Source organism: Heterocephalus glaber, unplaced genomic scaffold, assembly GCF_053883595.1.
Source record: "Heterocephalus glaber isolate CG9 unplaced genomic scaffold, H.glaber_assembly_v1.0 deba00001729, whole genome shotgun sequence".
In the NCBI taxonomy this organism is placed as follows: Eukaryota; Metazoa; Chordata; class Mammalia; order Rodentia; family Bathyergidae; genus Heterocephalus; species Heterocephalus glaber.
The window spans coordinates 322903-346930 of NW_028258440.1; the positions used below are offsets into that span (position 1 = coordinate 322903).

At 40.1% G+C, this 24028-nt stretch overlaps 1 protein-coding gene across 1 annotated transcript in view; it reads left to right on the forward strand.

The window, feature by feature from the left end:
- Positions 1 to 430: 430 nt before the first annotated feature.
- The window catches only part of Plac1 (placenta associated 1), a 176512-nt gene continuing 152914 nt past the window's right edge, over positions 431 to 24028 (forward strand). Inside the window, exon 1 of the mRNA XM_004921149.4 lies at positions 431 to 788. The gene's annotated coding sequence lies outside the window, so the exon portion shown is untranslated. The remainder of the gene's footprint in view (positions 789 to 24028) is intronic.

The following is a 24028-nucleotide window of genomic DNA, read 5'->3' on the forward strand; positions in this document are numbered from 1 at the left end:
TGAATTTTGAAGTCAGACTATAGAAATATTCATTGTTTTATAGACAGATGTGAAAAATTAAATCATGTTAATTTTTTTTTTTTTTAGTTTTTGCTTTTTTGAGACAGTGCCTTGCTATGTAGTACAGGCTGACTTTGAACTCATGATCCTTCATGCCTTAGTGCCTCCACCCCGCCCCAGTTCTGGGATTAGAGGTGTGCACCACCAGCCCTGGCTTGGCAAGTTTCTTTTGTATCTGGAGGGGACCTAGGCCCTGCCTGGGACAGCAGCTCTGTAGCTCAGAGGAGAGGTGCAGAAGAAGGTGCTGGCAGCACACAGAAAGTGAGTGAAACTCGGGGAGAGGAGAACACCAGCCAGAAAGACTCACTCAAGGCCACCCAGCCATCAAGGGCAGAGCGAGGCTCAGTCAGGAGCTCTTTCTTCCCCCACTGCTGCTCCTTTGGCTGCTGGCAAAGTGGAGCTCTCAGCAGCCTCCACGCCCAAAGCTGCTCCACCCTTTCCTCATCCCGAAGTTGTCACTTTACAGTCTGATGGGAGTTGTTTCCCAGGTAGCAGCTACAGGATTGACAATTAGAGAAATGTGTGCTGAGTAGTAACTCATAGCTGGCTGAGTGAATTCGGGGATAAACAGACAGCTCTAGGGCTTTCAGCAGCCAGTCGTCCCTGGGAACCTTGCTCCAAAGGCTCCCCCCATAAGCCTTTCCTCCTCAGAAACTCAGTGCTGGCTACGACGATGAGTTTCCAGAGCGGTGACTGGCATTTGACAAAGGCTGTCCCTCTCCAAAACGGTAAGGTTTGTCTCTTTCAGCTCTCTAACTTGTTGCTTTCTCTTCCATGGAGACTTCAGGCCTTCATGCTCTCCTGCCTGCCCCCACCCACCCACCCACCCACCATGGCATTGCATCTTCCATTGGCTCTCTATGTGTGCACAATAAAATCATCTTTCTGGAAAGAATGCCATAATGGCTTATATGCTCTATTTTAGACCTCCATTTCAGGAATCAGGAGTCTTAAGACAAAGGAACACATTTCTAACTGAAAAAACTCAAACATCAGCCAGCAAGTGGGTGGGTTAATAAAAAGACACTGGGAGAAGGCACCTTTCTGGCACTCCTGAAAGCACACTCCTGGCTCGGTGTGTCAACACTCTCATTTGGAAACCAGTATCTATAGCTGGGAAAGTCTCACCGACCCTGACACGGTTGGGTGGAAAGGGCATAGGCTCTGGAGCCAGACTGTCTGCAGTCACATTCCAGTTTTGTCACTTACTAGCTCTAAGATTTTGTATAAGTTAGTAATGCTTGGTGCCTCAGTTTCCTAGTTCTACAAAGCAGGATACGTATAATACCTAACTCACACACTCTTACAGGGATGAACTTAGATAACTTGGACACACGTAGTCACTTAGCAGCATGCCTGGCACGATGGGAGGCTCTTAGGGAATGGTATCTAGTCTTGCCATTTCCTCACTAAACATACATAACCCTTCATGTCCCTGAAGTATGTAGGCCATTTGGAGGAACTCAATACAGCTGAAATTATTGAGCAACTGCTGTGTGCTCAGCCTTGAGCTTTGGATACTGTGGGAAACACAACAGAAGTCCACGAAGGAGGAGCCTTCTTGGCAGGATGTCTTAAGCTTCCTCTCAGAAGCCTCATCTGGAAGCCATGTGTAGAGGCCCAGGGCTCTTTCTTACCTAGAACAGCAAGGAGTTTAAACTCATGGGCTCTGCAAACAGGCAGGCATATGTTAAATTGTTCTCTTTGCCTCTTGACTGTGATGTGCCCTTGGGCAAGGCACACAACCTCCTCATGTCTTGGTTTCCTCATCTGTACAATGGGCATCACAATTACATCTTAATACATCATGTATTCAGTCACTAATATACTAAATCAATTAGATTTATAATGATTGCTTTATACAGTCATCTCTTTTAATCACATGCAAAAAAGGAGTTATAAAAATACATTTACCTTTAAATATTACATTTACCAGTACTATTTTTTTATTTCTTCATTCACATTCAGATTACTATGTAGTGTCCTTTCATTTTGGCCTGAGGGATTCTCTTTACCATTTCTTGTAGTGTGGGTCTCCTAGCAACAAGCACTCTCACTTTTTACCTGGCAATATTTCATTTCTCTTTTTTTTTTTTTTTGGTACCAGGGATTGAACTTGGGACCTTGCGCTTGCAAGACAGGTGACAGAACCACTGAGCTAAATCCCTGGCCCTCTGTTTCATTTTGGGGGAATTGTTTTAACAGAGAGAATTCTTGGTTGACTATTTTTTCTTCTGAGTACTTTCAATATGTCTTCCCACTGTCTTCTGACATGTGTGTGTGTGTGTGTGTGTGTTCTTTGTGGTCAGGGGATTGAACCAAGGGCCTTGTGCATATGAGGCAAGGCTCTACCATGAGCCACACTCTAAGCCCATGTTTTCTGATGAGAAGTTAACTGTTAATCTCCTTGAGTTTCCCTTGTATGTGATGGACCACTTCAGTGTCTCTTTTGGGAGGTTCTCTTTGCCTTTGGCTTTCAGCAGTTTGATTATATTGTGTCTAGGAGTGGATCTTGTTGAATTTATCTTACTTGGAGTTGGTTGAGCTTCTTGAATGTGTAGGTTAATATTTTTAATCAAATTTGGTGAAATTTTGGCTATTATTTAAATATTCTTTCTACTTTTTTCTCTCTCTCCTCTGACATATCCATTAAGTATATTTTGGTATGCTAGATGGTTGTCCCACAGATCTCTGGGGGCTCTGATCATTTCTCTGCCTTTTTTCTTTGTTTCTCACACTGGATAATAACAATATCTTCAATTTTGCCCATTCTGACTTTTGCCTGTTCAAATCTGCCATTGCCCTGTCTAGTAAATATTTCAGTTATATTTTCAACTCCAGGTTTATTGTTTGTTTGTTTGCTTTGTGTTAAGACAGGGTCTCGCTATGTAGTTCAGGCTGTCCTTGAGCTCACTATGTTCCCCAGGCCGGCCTCAAACTAGCAGCAATCCTCCTGCCTCAGCCTCCCAAGTGCTGGGATTATAAGCATGCACCACCATGCCCCGCTAGATTTATATTTTTAAACAATATCTGTTTATATTTCTATTTATTGAGATAGCATTCTCATACTTTCCTTTACATCTTAGCCATAGTTTCCTTTATCTTTTTGAACATATTTTAAATAGATGATTTATATCTACCTAAAAAGTCCAATAAAAAGGCTTCCTCAGGGCAGTTTCTATTAATTGGATTTTTCCCTGTGTATGGGCTATTTCTTTGCAAATCTCCTAATTTTTGGACAGTTTGAATATTATATGTGGCAATGCTGAAAATCAGATTCTCCTTTCTCTCCAGGGTTTGCTGTTGTTGTCACTTGTTGTAATAGTAATTGTTTGTGTAGTGAAGTTCTATTGGAACTTCTCCCAGAGGTGGTTGATCCTAGCTCACAACTTCAGTTTCCAAAGTATAACTCCCCCTACTGTTTGCTTTGGCTGCCCCACAGATCTTTTGATGAAATTTGAGGCCAGTCTTTGGAGGAAGTTATAAATATCAGGCTTGTCTTGATGCTTCTTAGATCTTAGCTCAACAATCTCTATTCATATAACTCATAAATCATAAGGGCAATCAGCATTCATTATCTCAGAAAGAGAAAAAAATGAGAGATTTATTTGGGATTAGAGATCTCATTCTATTCTTCTAAGAGGCTTGAAAAGTTCTGCTAATGAGAATAAGCCACAATCCAGAAGGAGAATTGAAATCCATACCACCCAGAAAAGATGCTTCTAGACCTCTCTTTCCATTCCCAAACTTCTCTACTTTTGAAGTCTGGGGACCACCTCCTGCAAACGAGAGTTGTCACGGTCTGGAGGTTTGGCCAGGCAGGGCTGCCTGTGTGAAGGAGGCTCTGTCCCCTTAATGGCAGTCTGTTGATAAGCAGGGCCTGGAGCAGAAGGACGGGACAAATAGTCTGAAGAATGGAGGAGAGTGTCTCCACTACTGGAGGCGGGTAGGAGGGGGAGAAAGAGTGGGAGGGGGAGACAGGCAATGAGACAGAGAATGCTCCTAAGTTCTATGCCTCTATGGCAGCCTAGAGCAAGAGGCAGCTTGCTTTTTTTGAGTGCATATTTTCACCAAGCCTTTTTGTTTTTGTTTTTAAGTAGTGGAGGTTGAACCCAGAGCCTTGCACATGCTAGGCAACCTCTGAGCTACCCTTCTCTTTGGACATAGGATATCACTCAGTTATCTAGTCTGGCTTTGAGCTTGTGATCCTCCTGCCTCAGCCACCAAGCAGCTTTTAATATTGTTATTTGTTATTGTTATTTGTTTCTTGAAATGTTCCTCAGCTATCAACCTTACCCATTCGCTCAACAAATATTTACCAGGTGTCAAGGCACTAGGGATACTGTGGTGAATAAGACAGAGCTTTCACGGTTATGGGGGAAACTAATGTATACAGAATGATATTATAGTGAGAGCAGGACTCTGACTGAGGGACAGCTGGGGAGCTGGAACCCCAAGGAGGCCCCTCACTTTAACCTGGAGTTGGGGTAGGAAATGTAATTCCGCATGGTCTGTGGCAAGTGGTAATTGCTGACTTGAATCCCACACAGATTTATCAATTGTGGTTGGCAGGAGGAGTGTGTGAGGGTGCAAGCATCCTACAGAAAAGGAGCAGTGAACGCAGCTAGAAGGTAGAATTTCTGGTGCATTCTAGTACAATTTGAAAGTGGAAAAATCACTCTGGAAAGTGGACATAAGGCATATAGAGGCTTCAGAAGGAAATGAGATTAGAAAGCTAAGTAAGTTCGGATCACAAAATGCCCTGGCTGCTGTAAGGAGGCATCTGTGCTTTATCTTAAAGCTTATGAGGGAGTCAGTGAAGGATTTCACAGGGGAATGACCTGCAGAGTGTAGGAAGGTGGTTGACAGTGCGACGTGAAATCCTGTCATTTGTGACAACATAGATGGACCTAGAAGACATCACATTAAGTGAAATAAGCCAGGTGCAGAAAGAAAAACGCAGCATGATTTCACTTACGTGAAATATAGAGTTGTTCTCACACAAGTTGAGAGTAAAATGGTTACCAGGACTGGAGGGTTAGGAGGGGATGGGGCAAGTTTGGTTCATGGGTAGTGCTGAATTCTAGTTGGATAGGAGTAAGTTCTGGTGTGCTATTGCTCAGTAGGGAGACTACATAATGATAATATACTACGCATTTCAAAAAGCTAGAAGAAAGACTTTTTAATGGTTTCACATAAAGACATGATAAAATGTTCAAGGACATAGATATGCAGCTGGTTGCCACCTACTATATACATGAATCAAAACATCACACTGGGGTAGGGTGTAGCTCAGTGGTAGGGCACTTCCATAGCAGGCTCAAGGCCTTAGATTCCAACCCAGCACCACAAAAAAGCCACTCTGTATGTACAAATATTGTGTCCATCAAAACAGCATTACTGTCAAGGGGCACTTATTAAAAGTGCAAATTCTTGGGGCCCATCTCAGGCCTGCTGAATCAGAAACTCGAGACGACCCCAGCCATCTGCGTCTTAACAAGCTCTTCATGTGATTCTGACACCTGCTGAGGTTGGAAAACTGCTTCACTAGCCAGACTACATAGGTTATAACCCTAGCTCTCCTACTAAATAACCTTGGGCAAGTTCTTTCTGAGCCTCAGTTTTCTCCACGGTAAAATGGGGATTGTAAAGTTGTTATGAGAATTAAGTACATGAATGTATATGAAGTGCTTAGAAAAATACCAAGTCTGTAGTAACCTCTCAATAAATATGAACGTTACTGCACTCAAATTCCTTCTGGAGAGTTAAACATTTTTATATAGCTGGTAGGCCTTAGTTTAGGGTCATATCTCTGTCCTTCTTTCCTCTTCCCTTCTTTTCTCCAATTTAAAAAAAAATCTACTAGATACTGTGGTACCTCAGTTCACAAATACTTTTATTTGTGAACAATTTGGTTCATAAATAGAAGTGTTTGGCAAAATGTTTTTATTTGCAAACTCCACAGTGGGTGATAAACACGACCTCAGGCATCTTTTCCAGAATCATGTAGTACCTTGGTTCATGAACTCAATTCCTTTCTTAATTCTTGTCACAAACCAATTGGACAAAAACTGAATCAAATTCAATGGTTAGGTTCAATGTTGACTTGATGGGGAAGTTTGATTCAGTTCTCATGCAATTTGGTTTGCGACCAGTATTGTGGAAAGAATTAAGTTCAAGAACCAAGGCACCACTGTATCTATTATAAGCTAGGAGGTTGCTTAAGGAAGTTTCACTTGACAATAGCAGTAGCACTATAATGTGAAGGGAGGTCCATTCACTTTATAGAAGAAACAGAACTTGGGGTATGGCTTTGGGCAAGCCCCCTTCCCTCATCTTGTCCTCATTGTGTTCATCTGTGGAGTGAGGAAGTGAGGAAATTAGAGCAGATAATCTCTCTTTCCTTTCTTTCTTTCTTTCTTTCTTTCTTTCTTTCTTTCTTTCTTTTTCTTTCTTTCTTTCTTTCTTTCCTTTCTTCCTTCCTTCCTTTCTTCCTTCCTTCCATCCTCTCTTTCTTCCTTTCTTTCTTTTTTAAATTTTGTTTTTTTGAGACAGGGTCTCACCGTGTAGCCCAGGCTGGCCTCAAACTCACGGCAATCCCTCAGTCTCTTGAATGCTGGGATTACAGGAGTGCACCACCACGGCAGGCAGGAGAGATAATTTCTGAGGATTCTGATAGTCAGTAATTCTGCTTACCTCTAAATGAGTCAGAAGTAGCAAACATTTATTGAGTACCGTTCTCGTAACTTTCACAGAACCTCACAAGTCCATGTAGTAGGTGTTATTACTATACCCAGATTTTTTTTTCTCAGTACCGGGGATTGAATTTAGGACCTTGTGCTTGCCAGGTAAGCGTGGTGCCACTGAGCTACATTCTCAGTCCACTCACTATTCCCAGATTTAAAATGAGAATGTGGAAGCTGAGAGAAGATATGCTTGACCCAAATGGCCCAGCACCCAAGTGCCACAGTTGAGATTTAGCCAGGTCTGGATGATTCTGGTGCCCCTGTCTCTTCTGCCAGGTCACAGTGCTTCCTATAGCACATGATGGTTTCCTTCTGAGAGATACATTGGCTTCTTCAAGGTCATACAATTAAGCAAGGGGCAAAGGAAGGACTAAGTCCAGATTTTCTGACTCCAGGGCCAATGTTTGGTCTACAAATCATGGTCTTGAACAATGAAGGCTAACAGAGTGCAAAGTGCTAGGCTGATGAATGGCCTGCCTCTTGCTATAGGATCCAGTAATCTCAAGTTAACAGACAACACAGAAAATGGCACGGAGGTCAGTAGGCCCCTGCAGGAGTCCCCTTTGCAATGCCTGGAGGGGTCCAAGAGGGCTCAAGATGGGCTTCCTGCCCTAGGGCTTGGTCAGGGGCAATTTGAAGGTGTTAGGGAAAGTGACATTCTTTTTAAACAAATAGATGGATCACATTGAGGATCTCCCCATTCGGTCATCTTCAAAAATGAGCACATTAGGGTGCAGAAACAAAATATTAGAACTTCCCTTTCTATTGCCTGCTTATTTTGTCACTTTTAAATTTCTATTTTCTATTTTTCTGGATCAACTTTATGATGTGAAACACACGCACACATGAGGCAGACCCAGGATTGCCTGTTTCTATTTTTTTTTCAGTACCAGGAATCGAACTCAGAGCTTTGCTCTTGCCAGGCAGGCATGGCACCACTGAGCTACATCCCCAGCCCAGCCGTTTCTAATTTACAATCATAAATGCACATTTAATTTATAAATAATTTTGTACTTTTGTATATGCTATACACTGTCCACAATTATTAGTATCTAATACATTGACATGATTTGTAAAGTATAAATATATGCAAACATAAAATGATAAATATATTAACTTATATATGCATATATATTTAGCCATATACTCAAAAACATTTTTCTAAAGAGAGATGTGAAGTAATACCACAGTCCTCTATCAGCCATTAGGAATAGCAATATTCTGAGGCCAGCTTATGTGTTGGTAGGGCAGAAACCTCACATTCTTTGGAATGTAATAAGTCACAAATGTAGGTGGGTCATCTGACTCAGCCTAAGTATCCCCCCTGCATGCAGAGATCCTGGTGAGACAAACTCCCTGAAACCCTAAAAGGGCTGATGAGTTAGTGAAAAAAGCTAGTATGTGGCCCAGTAATAAGAGGTCCAGCAAAGCACTTTTGGTCCATCCACACAAAGGAATATTATCTCATGATTTAAAATGATATTAGAGAAAAACATTTGGAATGACGTGGAGATGTAATCTTATATTATAACTGTAAAGAAAAAAGTTATAATTAAAACAAGATGATTAATATTTCTATTAAAAGAAAAAACTTCACAACTCATATATAGAGGCATGGGAAAAGGTAGGGGGAAATAGCCCAACAAACTCAGGGTGCTGGTGCAATTGCAGGCATTTTTTTTCCTTTTTGCAGCTATCTTTGTTTTCTAAAACTTCTATAAGAAATTTATATTGGCTTATAATCAGAAAAAAACATACCTTTTGTTTTGTGGTGCTGGGGATAAAGCACTCTACCACTCAACATGCCTCCAGCCCCAGAAAAACTCTTCTCCAGAAGAAAACAAAATGAGCACTTGCCCTTGAGAAAGATGTAATCATCATCATATTGCAAGATGCAGACCCACAGGGAAACAAATGTGCTGTATTTGTTGCTGTTCCCTGCAAGAGGATGCTGACGGCCTTATAGCACAGGCCCGCAGTGAGGGTGCTGGTGGCGGGAAGAGTTGCATTGCTTTGCTTCTTATCTTATGGACACTGTGACTCACACAACTCAATGATCTTCAAAGGTTTTGTGCCTGAGAATTCCCTGAGACTCTTTTTAACTTTTTGTTTTGAAGTAATTTTAGATTTATATGAAAGTTGGGGAAAAAAGTGCCGAGTTCCTCTAACACCTTTATCCAACTTTTCCTATTATGTACTGAGTTGACCGTAGCTCAGTTCTCTTATCACAACCTGGAAATTAACATTGGTATGATAATGTGAACTAAGCTGTACAATTTATTCAGATTTGCCCAGTCTTTCCACGAATGTCTTTTCTGTATTCCAGAAACCAATTCAGGATCCCACATGGCACTGAGTTGTTATGCTTTCTTAGTCTCCTCCAGTCTGTGACAGCTCCTCCATCTGTCTTTGTCTTTTGTTATATATATAATTGAACCCAGGGCCTTCACACTGAGCTATATCCCTAGCCCTTTATTTTATTTTATTTTTTATTTCAAGAGAAAATCTTGCTAAGTCACTAAGTTGCTCAGGCTGGGTTTGAACTGATACTGACGCTCTTTTAAAGATACAAGTCAGCAGCTAAATTGTAGCATGTCACTCAATTTAGGATTAGATTGAGATTATTTCATTTTTTACAAGAATACCAAGGAAATGGCATCATGCCATTCTCAGCACTCCTTGACCTTTTAACAACTATCCTGTATTTTAAATAATACATATAAATGTTTGCCAGAATGTTCTTTCCAATTTATTGTAAGTATCAGGGTTTAAAATGAAATTGAAAACAGGCATGGTGGTGCATGCCTATAATCCTAACAGGGAGGCTGAGGCAAAAGGATCACAAGTTCAAGTCCTACCTGGAAACTTAGAGAGACTTTGTCTCAAAATAAAAAATAAAAAAGGCCTGGGAATGTAGCTCAGTAGAGTGCTCCCATGTCTCCCAGTATTGAAAAATATAAATAGGTGAATAAATAAATAGGTAGAATTGGTACTTTACTTTTTTAAATGCATTTAGTGACACTAAATATCAAAGAGGATTTACTGTTATTTTTAGCATATGAACAGGATCTTTTTAAGCATTTAACATTTTATTCCTTGAATCTCTGTTTTTAGCCCACTTCCTTTGGATAATTTTATCTTAAGGTAATATAGTTCTGTACCTACATGACTTATAATGCACTCCCTATCAGACTTATTTGTAATAAAAATATGCTTATAAATTAAAATTAATGTTCATTTTCCATGTCATTAAATACTAATATTAAAATTATTGCAATTATTATACACAATGATCAAAACAAAGTAAACATATTAAAGTTTTTCAAATTAACTATTAGTTGTAAAAAGTCAATGTTTGTTTAAATGGATCTCTTAATGAAGTGAGTTTTTTTCTAGAAATCTGCTTTTGTTATTTTTCTCATTGCTGAGACAAAATATCTAACATCTAAAGTTAAAGGAAGAAAGGTTTATTTCAGTTGGCAGTTAGTAGAGATTTCAGCCCATAGTCAGCTGGCTCCAAGGTGGGGCAGCATGCCAGAGGGGCATCACAGAGGAGAAACAGTGCATGGCATGGCAGGGAGAAGGCAGCAAAGCAGCAGGCAATAGTGAAGCAACCTGTCTTTCCCTTTGATCCCATCCAGGCTTTTGGTTGGTGCCACCAGTGTTGCAATAAGGGCATTAGGCCATTCATGAAGGCAGAACTCTGATGACCTAATCACCCAGTAAAGATCCTACCTCTCCATTCTGTTGGTATGGCAATTATATTTCAACAGGAGTTTTTCAGGGGACATTCAAACCATAGCAGTGTCCTTTTGTGTCTGGCCTATTTCATTTAGCATACTGTTTTTAAGGTTTATCCCCGTTGTGCATAAACCAATACTTCATTCCTTTTTAGAGCTGAATTATCTTTAGTGCTGCTATGAACATTCATTTACAAGTCTTTGGGTAGACATAATGCTTTCATATCTCTTAGAATAGAATTTTCGAGTCATATGGTAATTCTGTGTTTAATCTTTTGAATAAGTGGCAGGTTGTTTTCCAAAATACCAGCATCCTTTTTCGTCCGACCAGGAGGGTATGAGGGTTCTAGTTCCTCCATATCCTTGGCAACATCTGTTATTGCCTATCTTTTTTATTATAGCCATCCTAGTGGATGTAAAGTGTTGCATCATTGTGATTTTGACTTGCATTCCTTTGATCGCTGATAATATTGAACATCTTTTCATGTATTTATTGGTCATTTGCATATCTTCTTTAAGAAATACCTACTGAGTCCTTTTCCCATTTTTATTGGATTATTTATCTTTTTATCATTGAATTCTGAGAATTCCATATATATTCTAAATACAAGTCCAGGGCCGGGAATTTAGCTCAGTGGTTTCGCTGCCTGCTGCACAAGCGCAAGGACCTGAGTTCCATCCCTGGTACCCAAAAATAAACCAAACAAGTCCATTGTCAGATAAATGATTTGCAAATATTTGCTCCTTTTCTATATATTATCATTTCACTTCCTTGATGGTAAAATTTGTAGTACAAAAGTGTTCAGTTTTCATGTGGTCCAGTTTATCTCTTTTTTTCTTTTGTTGCTTGTGCTTTTTGTATTTTATTTCAGAATCTGATACCTAAAGGTAATCAACATTTTTTATTCATTGAGTTTATTGGTACAATTTAGGTGTACATTATGATCACATTCATCATAGGGAATTTGTACCTGTACATGATACATCTTAGTTCTTATTTTTTCCCATTCCCCTTCCCTCCCTTCCACCCCTCCACCCCTCCCTATTCACAGAATCTTTGTTCCCATTATTTCTTTCTTTTCTCATTTTTTTCTTTCCCTTCTTTCCTTTCCCCTGCTCTCCCTCCCTAGTTTCCCTTCCCCTTTGAACATTTTCTTCCTATTTCACAATATCTATTATACATTTTTGTCAAGGCAATGAACTTTTACACGTATGTTTTTTTCTAAGAATTTTAGTTTTTATAATTTTAGCTCTTGGTCTCTTGCCTTTCCACATGAATTGTAAGATCAACATGTCAATTTCTGCAAGAAAAGCTAGTTGAGATTCTGTTAAAGATTGCATTGAATCTGTAGATCAACTGGGAGGATACTGCCACTTTAGCAGTATTAAGTCTTCTAATCCATGAAGGAATATCTTTCATTTATTATGGTCTCTAATCTCTTTGTAGTTTTCAGTGTACAGGTCTTACACTTCTTTTGTTAAATTTATTTCTAAGTTTTTTATTCTTTTATCATAGAATTATTTTCTTAATTTTATTTTCAGGTTGTCCATTGTTGATGTATAGCAATATAATTAATGGTTATATTTTCTTGCTGAGCTTGATTATTAGTTCGGATTTTTTGTTGATTATTCAGGATTTTCTGTATATAAGATCATGCCATCTGCAAATAAAGATATTTTTACTGCTCCCTTTCCAATCTAGATTCCTCTTATTTCTTTTTCTTACTTTACTGCTGTGATCAGAACCTCCAAAATAATGTTGAACAGAAGTGATTAGAGTGGATATCCTTGTCTTCTTGTTAATCTTAGGCGGAAATCTTTCGGTCTTATCCCATTAAATTTGATGTTCATTGTGAGTTTTTCACAGAGGTTCTTAATCAAGTTGAAGAAGTAACTTTCTCTTTCTAGCTTGTTGCATCATGTAGGGATATTGGATTTGGTCAAATGTTTGTTTTGAGTCTATTGAAATGAATGTGTGATTTTTGTCCATTGTTCTGTTTATGTGGTATATTGCATTGACTTTCCTTTGTTGAACTAACTTCACATTTTTGGGAAAAATCCTACTTGGTCCTTGTGCATAATCCTTTTTATATGTTGTTGGATTCAGTTTTCTGGTGTTTTGTTACATTTTTTTCTATTATTGTGATAAAATATACATAATATAAAATTCACATTTGAACCATTTCAAAATGCAATTTAGTTGTGTGTAATGTGCAGTAATCAGTACTCTGTAGTTCCGTAACATTTTCATCACAACCAAAAGAAACCCCATTTACATTAAGCAGTCATTTTCCATTCTTCCCTCCCTTAAACTCGGCATGCTTTCTGTTCCTATGAATGTTTTTCCCATTCTGAATTTTTTTTCAGTGCTGGGGCTTGAATTTGTGGCCTCAAATGATCATCTTGTCTCAGCCTCCCAAGGAGCTGGGACTGCAGTTACATGCCACTGTGCCTGGTTCCTATTAAATTTTTGAGAGTTTTAATGTCTGTATTCATAAAGGATATTTGTAGTTTTATCCCAGGTGTCAGGTGAAAAAGACTTGGTTAAATCCCCTCTATTTAGAAAATAACTATCACAAATTCTTTATCAGTAAGCAGCTTGTAAAGAATGGGTCTAACCTTTATGTCAAACATAATCAATCACAGGCACTGTTTAGCACTTCCATTGCAAGAGAGGCAAGTGGGCAGATGAAACAGAAGGCACTCCTTCACCTTGGTTTCTCCTGTTTGATGGATAAGAGGGTCTATGAGATGAGGGCTGCCCAGCATAGCTCCAGGCAAAATGTAAACATTTGTCTCCCTTGTCTTCTAATATCCCCAAGTCCTAGGCTATCTCTGAGGTCTCTGGCTCCTCAATGAGGGGTGGGGGACATCAGGCCCTGAGACAAGACTCAAAATCTGCTCCCTATTACTACCTTGCCAGATGGAATCTACTTGTTTGAAGCACATGTTCTTGTTTGCTAAGGCCTCCGTGAGGTACCCTGTCCAAATTCTCTGACTTTGAGGAATGTCAACTACCAAAGCTATATATATATATATTTAAGTGCTCCACTGGAGGCCAAGATGGAGGTATTTCTGCAGAGTAGGATGTTCTTTGTGTAATACACATGAGCAAGTTCATTATCTGGGGACTCAAGCTCAAGGTGTGGGGAGTGAAAGGTGACAACTCCACCCTCACAGTACAGTCTGCCCCATAGCTTTGTTGGGAGCTAATTCTCTGGAGAGATTTTCTGAGGGATTTTTTTTTCTCCCAGGGGCTTCCTGGCTCACACATTTTCAGATCCCAAGGACTTGTCCAGACTCACGGAAGAGATGTCACAGGAGTATTTTCAGATACAGAATTTAAGACTGGTTCTGACCTCATATGCTTTGTGTGCCCAGCTGAATTCAAGCTTTCCAAGACGAGTTCGTTTACTTTTAGTCAAAATTTCCCTTTCTTGGCTCCATTTCTAAACATACATGAACCTCTAAGTCTTTTTGGCCATCAGGTACCAGTTGATCAAAAGTGCAACACACTTAAGTGGGGCCTATGCGTCTGACATATCTTTTGAAGTTCAAATAAGGTTGGAAATGAGTGTGATATTGGTTACGTGACATCAAATCTCACACGTATGACATATAATATGTGACATTTAACAAACTGAAGTACATGGTAAAGAGGCCATTCTACTTACAGATCCAAAGACTCCACTTAGGAATAATAGTGGGGGACAATAGCTCATTGGGGTCTGCTTCTCCATTGACAGCAGACTCAGCCTAGGAAGGTGTTAGTTAAAGAATTGCAATGCTATTTCCAGCCCTTTTGCAAGTAATAGACTCTTTGGATGGTTTAGTAGGCAGGCAACCCTTAACCCTTGACCTCACTCTGAGAGAAAGTGGCCACTAAGTACAAAAATTCTTCTCCCCAGATCTTCATGGTTGATAGGAGCTACTTGCATGTATGCAATATACTTTTGCACTTCAAAGACTACTCTGAAAGGTTAGGGTTTGGCCATCTCTATGGTCAGACCAGAGAGGGAAAATACTAGCCAAGTACATTCACACTCCTACCCCATCCTCACCCATAGTCTTAGCATGCTCTTTCCCAGCAATCAGGATGAGACCACAGAATCCTCACTTCAGCACTCCTGGCTGGGTCAGTTGCCTGAAATTGGTATATAAGATCAAAGCCAACATTTTACTGAGGACTTATTTTGGGTCAGGCAATGGCTAAGTGCTTTATATGCATTATCCCTTTTTAATTCACTTAATAGTTTTGTTCTTATTTTATAGACAAGGAGACGAAGGCCAAGGAAAGATAAGTAAATTTATCAAGGTCAAATTGGTAGAACGGGGACTGGAACTTTGGCCTCTCTGACTCCTGAGACTAATTTCTTAACCGTTACACAATGCCAATTCATTCATTCACCCAAGTATTTAATCAGCGCTAATTATGTGTTAGCACATTCTAAATCCTGGGGATACAGCAGTAAGGAGATCTTCACCCAGTGGAACATGACACTGTGTGGCCCCGTTGAACGAAGCCCTCTGGGGGTTGATGGCATAGCAGTGGGTGATATATCCATTTACTATCAGGATGAAGGATCTCAAATTATGGGAGTTCAAAAAAATGGGAGCCCCTCACTTAAGCACAAGGAGTGTGGGAAAAAATAAGCAATGAGGTAAAGGGCCAATGATGGAGTTTGAACTCAACATTGACAGGGCTCTATGTGCTTAGTACAGGGTGTGACCCATGCTCTAGTGCTTGAGGTAGAAAATATGCCTCATTGGTCTCAATAACTCTGAAGGTCACTCAACCAGGGCTCTCCTAACCATAGGCCAGCCTTAACGTTTTCAAGCGTCCCATGTCTGCCTGCCTTTTTTGCCATTAGCAGCTGGATGTGTGAAGTTCATGGCTCCCTGCAAGGAGCCCTGGGGGCAGATCACAGGTGGAGCTGAGCTCACCCTTCCTATGGATCAAAGGACACCTGGGCCCACTTGCTTGCTAGTGTGACCCAGGGGAGCTAGAAAGGAAGGAGGAGGAGGAGGGGACTAGGGCAGGCTGGAGCCAAGCTGTGATTGATTAGCTTGTTTTGCTCTTGCACTTCTGTTTACCCAGCTGGGCCTGCTGCTGCCCAGAGTACTGGCATGTTCATGGTCACTCTGGCCAGTCTTTGGGGCAGTGTCAGAGAGAACTGTGGACTTAACCAGCTCCTGGCAAAACTGAGGCAAAGGATTTTTTTTTTCCTTTTATTCCATTCCTCTTCTCTTCTCTCCTCTGGTATTACCCAATCCCTCAGGCCCCTGAGCTTTAGATAACTGATTTTTTTAAATTTGATTTTATTGGTACATTTTAGGTATACAGTATAATGACATTCATCATTGGAAATTTGCACCTTTACATAGTCTCTCTTGGTTCTTATTTTTCCCCCTTCCCCTGCCCTCCCTTCAACCCCTTCAAGGAGTTTATTTTTTATGGCTTCATTTTCATGCCCCACTGGGCCTTTTCTCTCCTCCAGAGATACCTCCCCAACACACAAACCCCAGTCTCAGTCTCAAAATCCCTCCGATTTCCTTTCCCCTTAGTGGAACCTCATGTCACTCAGGCTTCTAAGACACCAACAAGTAAATATCCACCAACAGCCTGTACCCTAATTTTTTGAGCATTATAAAATGCGGGGCATCTCTGCAATTAAGTAATGCATTCATGATAGATAAGAGTAGAGAGCCTCAGAAGAGGAAATGGGACACATAGCTTATGTAAAAGTTAAAGAACACAAACCAGGTCCCTTATCTTCTGTGTCAGTCTTCTTGCTGCTAACTGATAAAGTTAAAACAAATCCAAGCATCTTAGTAATCCTCTCTGCCTGGTTTAAACAGCAACAAGAATCTTGAAACCTCCAAAAGGAGAGTGATTTCAGAACTTGGAGTCTGTGTGTGTGTGTGTGTGTATGTGTGTGTGTGTGTGAGTGAGAAGGGGTGTGGGTAGGGCAGAATTTAGGGATTCAAAGGGCCTTTCTGGACACATGTAGTCAATGGTTTGTCAGTGCTTAGACTCAGCTTTATTTTTCTTAAAAACTAGCCCAAATTCAAACCAAACTGGAGCAGGTAGCAACTGGTGGCAAAGGCCCCCTACGCTTTGTGTCGGCGCTAGAGTAGTGGTTTAGAGTAGGAGCTTTTAGACAAGCCTCAGTAGGTAATAAAATCCTAGCCCTCCTTCTTATTGATGTTGAGCAAGTTGCTTAGCTTTTCTGAGAATCACTATAACCTTCTGTAAAGTGGGGCTAACAAGAGTCACTGTATTATTGTGAAGTTTGAATATGACAAAGTATGCCAAGAGCTTAGCAACTGATCTGTATAACCCGTGTACACGGAGTCTGTGCTGGTCAAAGTTAAGGACTGTGGAGAGCAGAGGATGAGACACTCGAGAGGTTCAGCACTTCGTTCATTCCCAGTGTTTTCATAGTTCAGTCAAAAGTTCGGAAAATGAAAACAACCCAAATGTCCACTGATAGATGACTCAATAAGAAAACATGGTAGTGAATATGGTAGAATACTATTCAGCCTTAAAAAGGAAGGAAATTCTGATACATACTACAACACAGATGAACCACAATGGCATTACACTGAGTAAAATAAGCCAGTCACAAAAAGCCCGACGATGTACTGTATGATTCCACTTATTGTGGTACCAAAAATAGTTAAATGAATAGAAACAAAAAGTAGAATGGTGGTTGCCAGGAGTAGGGTTAGAAAAAAGAGAAATGAAAAATTATCTTTTAATGGGTGCAGAGTTTTTGTTTCTGGAGATAAATGGCTGTAATGGTGGCAAAACATAGCAAATGCACTGACTGTCCCTGACCTGTACATTTAAAAATGGTCGGCCAGGGATTTAGCTCAGTGGTGCCACCGCCCGCCTCACAAGCGCAAGGATCCCTGGTACCAGACAAAAAAATGGTTGTAATCATGTCACAACTTGAACATGAAATGTCCCCCAAAAGCTTATGTGTTGAAGACTCGGTCTCCAGTGCAGCAAGGTCCAGAGGTGGGACATTTAGAAAGTGATTGCAGCAAGAGGGCTCTCACCTCATCAGCGGATTAATCCATTGATGGAGTCATAATTTAATGGCTTCATAGGGAGGTGATGGAAACCATGGAGATGCAGCCTAGTTGAAGAGAATGGATTGTGGAGGCACAGCCTTGGGGGCTATATCTTGTCCCGGTTCCTTCCCCTTTGGCTCTCTTTGCTTCCCGGCTGCCATAAGTGAGCAGTTTTCTTCTGTCATGCGCTTCTACCATGAGATCTCTCCCTTACTACAAGCCAAAGAGCACTGGAGCCAGCTGGCCATGCACTGAAATTCTTGGAACCCTAAGCAAAAATAAGCCTTACTGCTCTAAGTCAATTTTTTTTAGGTATTTTGTCACAGCAATAGAAAGCTAACTAACACAAATGGTAAGTGCTTTATGTTATGTATATTTGCCAAAATTTAAAAATGAACTTGAGTTTAGAAATTAATGGGATTAGGGGTCTATGTATGAGAAAAAAAAAACTCTGGCAGACCAGTGCCTTATTGGAAGCCTGGCTGGGATTCTATTTTCTACCCTACCATGAGATAGTAGCCAATTTACGAGGGGAGGGGTAGAGACAGAAGAAAACCAAATACAAAATAATGGAAGTTTCAGAGCAAGCAAGAAGAGTAGGCTCCATCCTTAGGCTATGTGCACTTCAGATGAGCCCTGAAGCCCACTTGGGCCACAACTTTGGCCAGGCTGGGAGACCACAGAGGGAAGGAGGAGGTGATTGGAGCTGGCCTGAGGTAAAAATTGCAGAGATTCACAAATGCAATCAGCTCCTCGACGTCCCACCACTTCCAAGGCAGAGTGGGTGGGACCAGCCTCTCTTCTCTCTCCAATCCCACTCCTTCCAGGCTCCACTGGGCCCCTCTCGGCTGTCCTTCTCCCTCAGTTCTGCCTGCCTGATCTCCCTGGAGAGGAGGTTACAGAGGTGGGTCTGCCCGTCTCCGCAACCTCTTCCCTGGACCATCTGGACCCTGCACACGTGGAGCCTGTCTGTGTAGACCCACCTGAGTCTAGGAGCGACGGAAGCCGCAGGAAGCCTAGCATAGGCGCGGAGGTAATTAGGCACGTCTTCTCTGCTCCTGAAGTAATGTTTATTTATCTTTCAAATTCTGCCAGCCAAAATAGCTTGGGCTGTGATTTACCATCACACCATTATGTCATACTTCTTACAACTTTTATGACCAAGAAAGACTCCAGGCACAGTAGCCATATTATGTCCCAGTGAACCCCTGCCCAAATTATGTCACTGTTTCTGGTTCCTGTCGCTGGTCAAAAATGACATCCCAGAGTAATTGCTGTTTTAGGGGCACATTTTAGAGCAAATGCAAAAAAATAATGAATGTACCTATTTTCTGACCAAAATTTGCTTCTGTCTTTTTACCCTCTCCTGGCAAACATGCTTTATGTTTATTTAAACAACACTTAATAAAACTGTACAGCTGCAAAGCATCTTGCTACTCTAGGCTTTTTGGTCAAGAGAATTGCCCATAATCACAGTTGACTTTACTATTCATAACATAAAATTATTTTTGCCAGTGCATGGCATGGTTAAATGCACAAATGTTATAAGAGCAATATGGGGCTTATCTGAGGTTGTAAGCACTGTGTTGTTTGTTTACTTATCTATTTATTTATTCAGTCAATTAACAAATTTGTTTGGACACTTACGGGAAATCCTATGTAGAGGTATGAGGCACAGTGGCTGGCAAATCATTGATATGACAAAGGTACCCATTGTCAACCACAGTTGATGTATTGTGATTGGTTATAAGCCATGAAACAAGTAATTGGTGACCAATCATAGTTAATGTGCCAATGTTGCTGAATAATTTAGTTATGAATTGAAGTATTATCCTAATAATAAGTGTGTTACTTTTGCTTGCATTGTATGTTTTAGTGAGAGTTCAAAAAAAAAGATCTAGTGAATAGCTTTCATGTTAAGAATCATGTGTTCCCCAAATACACTTTATGAGAGTGTGTTACGAATGTGAACATCTTCTGTCAGTTGTATCAGAATTTGAAATTGTCAGAGTGGACCTCAAAGTTTGTATTCTGTGGGAGAATAGAGTAAGATGAGCCTGGGCAGGGTAGAGGTAGGTAGCTTTTCAGAACTTAACTAAATACTTTCAGCAGGATTGGGCCCCAAATTTGGTAAATCTAATTGTCACTGATATCACAGAACTTTTGCTTGTTTATCAGGTTCCAGTATATGCCCAAGTGATCTTAATAAAAGGTGAGAGGTGATTTTAATGAAAATAGTTACCATCAACTTGTACTTGTGATTTTAGGGGGTCTTTGAGTTCTACTTCTTTTTTTTTTTTTTTTTTTTTTGAGTTCTACTTCTTAGGATCAAGTACTTCTAACACTAGCTGTATTTCATTTTGAGCTCCTTGGAAATGAGAATATTATCCAAGAGGCAGCTTTCAGGTTAGACTTCATGGAGTTACTGTATTGTAGGCCACATATATCTATCTTCGAAAACAGATGGACATTCTCAGTCATGAGTCAGGCCAGAAAAGGGATTTGCTAATAACAACCTTGATATGCTATCTCCATGGGGCAGCCAGATAGGGTGTGGGGGCTGATGGGGTAGAGAGAAGGGCTGCTTATGTTGCTTTACATTTCCACCATAAAATTTATTTCAGTTAGGACTGAGACATTAGATGTAAATAGAATAAATGGTCAGCTTACCATCCTGATTGGAAGGTACTAGAAATATTTCCTTGCCCTTGAAACTACTCCCTCACCCCTGCTTGATTTTCTTATACTGTGTTAGACATTGTGGTGGAGTCACTTTTTGTTTTAAAACTAAGCTTTATTCTGTTTAACTATTTTCTTTTCTTTTTCTAGTGTATGCTTGGGGAAAGGAGGATAATTCTTTTAAAACCAAGCAGCACATTCAGGAATAAGCTAGAAGCATGCTAGAATTGTTATTAAGGATATTAATGAGACCAATTGTAGGAGATACAACCCCAGTAATTAATCAGTGAGCATCCAGCAGCCAAATATCTGATGGGAGGGAGGAGGCCCTCTCCTGTGAGAGAGGGAAAATGACTACTCCCTTTTGATTGAAAAAGCACCATCCCAGACCTTCTGGCTGCTGACATGCAGATGTACATCTGGCTGTAATCTCTCACTCCCTGCTAGCCTTTGCCAAACTGTGTGGAACAGAAATGCAGTTTCTCCCCCAGATAAAGAGACAGAGAGAAATTGAAGAGTTAGATAGTTAACATTCTGAGCACTGGCTAGGAGAAGGAACATGCCCACAGCAATAAAAAGACTCTCACTTGAGAAATGTGGCTGAAGAAAGATTTGAGCAGTTTAAACAAGTGGTGGAGTTGATTTGAGTGAAGGGAGTAGGAGCCTCAAAGCCAGGGACAAGCCTTGATTCTCTGCAAACAAGCTAAGAAATATTTAAATTGTGTTAATCTGCTCTGTCTTGATGGACAAGATAGAATAAAAGTTTGATAACACTTGAAGGGATTTATTTGCACATAGGTATCTGTGTTTCTATAAATCTTACTCTAAGTTTTATTTTACGTGGTTTTATTTTTATTTATAAAAAATAAAAGCATGATTAAGTAGTGAAATATGCCCTGCTCCCTCTCTCTGAGCCGTTTAACCTAAGGGAATCCCATCTTTGGATCAGAGTGGTGGCAGCTTACCCAAACGGCAGGAACCAGCGCTAAGAGGAAAATGACACCCTTTGAATTTTTGCCTTGGAAACCTACACTTCCTAAGTGACAACAAACATTACAGCTCCTCAGCTTTTGGATTCACTATTGCAGAGCTTTTTTTTTTTTTTCTTTTAGACAGAGTCTAGCTATGTAGTTCAGGCTGATCTTAGGCTCGCTATGTAACCCAGGCTGGCCTCGAACTTGCAGCAATCCCCCTGCCTCAGCAACGCGCCCCCCTCATTGAGTGCTGCGATTACAGGCATGCACCATGACACCCAGCTTCACTATTGCAGAATTATTTCAAAATGAAAATGGCTCTGGGAAAGTCACATAGAAAGTTGCTAGTTCCTTCATATGGTGGTTTATTAAACTGGGTGTTTGACACACCTTTCATATGTATTGGGAACTTTAAAATGCAGACAGGTACAGAGGAGAATGTAGAAGGCATTTATGCTCTTGCCATGCAGAGTAGGAATACACTGCTGTGTTTAGTTTGTCTATCCCCACCATGGCAAATTAATTAATTAAAGAAGGAAAGGTTGAAGCTCCCTTTATGATCCATCTCCAATCAACCCCCTTTCATTAATTTGATGTGTTTTCTTCTAGACCATGAATAATACATGGTTTAGTTTTGTATGCTTTTTAAAAACTCAATATTACAGTCTTGAGATCAGTCCATGTAGGTACATTTTGATCTGTTTCATTCTCACTGCTCAGCTGTAGCCAAGAGAACAAGCAAGACATATGTAATTTATTCATTCCCCAATGAATGGATCTTTAGGTTGTTTTCAGTACATTTTAGAAACAAATAACTTGCAGAGAACACTAATGCACATGTGTGTTTGTACAGTGAATGGGAATTCTCTGGAGTGCGCGCCTTCTAGCAGGTAGGAGTTGTGGGTTAAAGAAGATGCACACTTTCAGTCTGAGTATTGGCAGATTGCTCTCCAGTGTAGCTCTACCAAATAACAGTCCCATCAATGGTGCATGAGTTATCATGGTACCGTAGCATTCACAATGTTAGAGCTTTAATTTTTGCCAACCTGATGAGCAAAGACAGTACCTCATTGTTTTGTTATTGCTTTTCATTTCCCCAAGTATCAATGAGGATGAGTATCTTTTCGTGTATTTATAGATCATTCCAGTTTCTTGTGCCAGCTGTCTGTGGTACTCTTTGTCCATTTTGATTTTAGGTTTGGTTGTCTTTTAGAAATTGACTTTTAGTGAAGTAGTCCCCCCCTTATCCAAGATGGATATATTCCAAGACCCCCAGTGGTACCTGATATCCTGGATAATACTGAACTCTACAGAAGTTGTACATGCTATAGATCTTAGCAACCTTGGCATGTGATTGCTTCTTCTTTCCTTATTAAATTGGGAACCTTTACCTTTTCACTTTCTGGCTTCTCTTAGGCGTATCCAAATTGCCACCATCACCACTCCTGTGCTTTGGGGGCACATTAGGGAAAACAAGGATTAATAGAAGACAAGCCCTTGATCTGCTAACCAAGACAGCTACTAAGTGACTATGGCACGTAGCTTCTATGGCATGGAGATGCTGGACAAAGGAATGATTTACATCCCGGGAGGGATGGAGCATGATGATGTGAGTTCATTACATGACTTGGAACAGTGAACAATTTTAAACATGAATTCTTATATCTAGAACTCCTTTAATATTTTCTGATTACAGTTGATCATGGATAACTGAGACCATGGAAAGCAAAACTGCAGATAAGAGAGAAGCACTTCATATATTTTATGTCTTTTAGAGGCTGTTTCTCTTTCAATTGTGTGGCAAATGTATGGCTCGTCTCATATGCTTTCTAGGCTGGCCTCAAATTCCTGGAATTAAATAATCCTCTTGCCTCAGACTTCTGAGTAGCTGAGACTACAGGTCCACATCGCCATGCCCAGCTTTTAGCTGTATAATGTCAGGTTTACTATAGATATTATGATGCTTAACACAGTCATTTTATCAGTCTTTTTAGTTAAAATTTGTGAGTTTTCTGTATGTATTAATTTATCTCTATTATAAGAAGATAAAGGTATTCTGTAATTGCATCAAAATGTTATAAATGTTTGCTTTTAACATTTAGATCTTTAATTCATTTTGAGTGGGTTTAAATAAGTTACCTAGTTGTATCCTTTTTCACATAATTTTAACACCATTTACTCAGTAATTTATACCATACCCCCATGCTTTATAATCAATTTCTGTCCTATATCTAGTTCTCATAGATATATATGTGTTGGTTTAGGTCCTTTTTATATTCTACTAGTCTATCTGTTTATCCATCACCCAATACTACACTGTTGTAACTGTTGTAACATTGTAATTGGCCTTGGTAATCTGCCCACATCAATCTTCTTCAAAATTGTCTTGCATATTCTTGGTGCCTAACTCCTTCCGTTTAAATCTTACTGTCTGTGTAAATTAGCTTGTTAACTTCTGGAATAAATCTTGTGATTTAGTTGAAATTGGATAGAATGTACAGATCAATTTGAAGTGATCACTGTCTTTCTGGTGAGTTTTCCTGTTTATCAACGTGACATAGCTCTCACATGTGAATTTTTTTTTATTTCGGTATGACTTAGATTGTCAGGAAGATAGAAATGTAATACGGAGGGGCCCCTTGCACCATTCACCTATTTTCTCCCTGATTATATTTTACATACCCAGAGTGCAATATCAAAACCAGGAATATGACATTGATATAATGTACATGTATAGTTCTATGCCATT